Consider the following 252-nt stretch of genomic DNA (forward strand, 5'->3'; position numbering starts at 1 on the left):
TTACGGAGCGAGCTGGCTTACGTGCGACCCACCCGGCGACGTACCCCGGTCGGCAGCCTGCCTACAAATGACGACGCTCGTCGGCTCCTTCGTCCTCTCGACTTCCTCTCGCCAATTCCTCGGTAATCTGGTGCTCGTTCTTGTCGACGGCGGTCTCGCACTCCCTTCACACGCTCCGCTCGCTTATCCACAGGAAGAGTGAAGCCCGGGAGCTCCCGGCGGATTCTCGCAGGCTGCTTAGCGCTCCCCCCC

The sequence above is a fragment of the Trachymyrmex cornetzi genome, unplaced genomic scaffold (genome assembly GCF_001594075.2).
Source record: "Trachymyrmex cornetzi isolate Tcor2-1 unplaced genomic scaffold, Tcor1.1 scaffold947, whole genome shotgun sequence".
Classification (NCBI taxonomy): domain Eukaryota; kingdom Metazoa; phylum Arthropoda; class Insecta; order Hymenoptera; family Formicidae; genus Trachymyrmex; species Trachymyrmex cornetzi.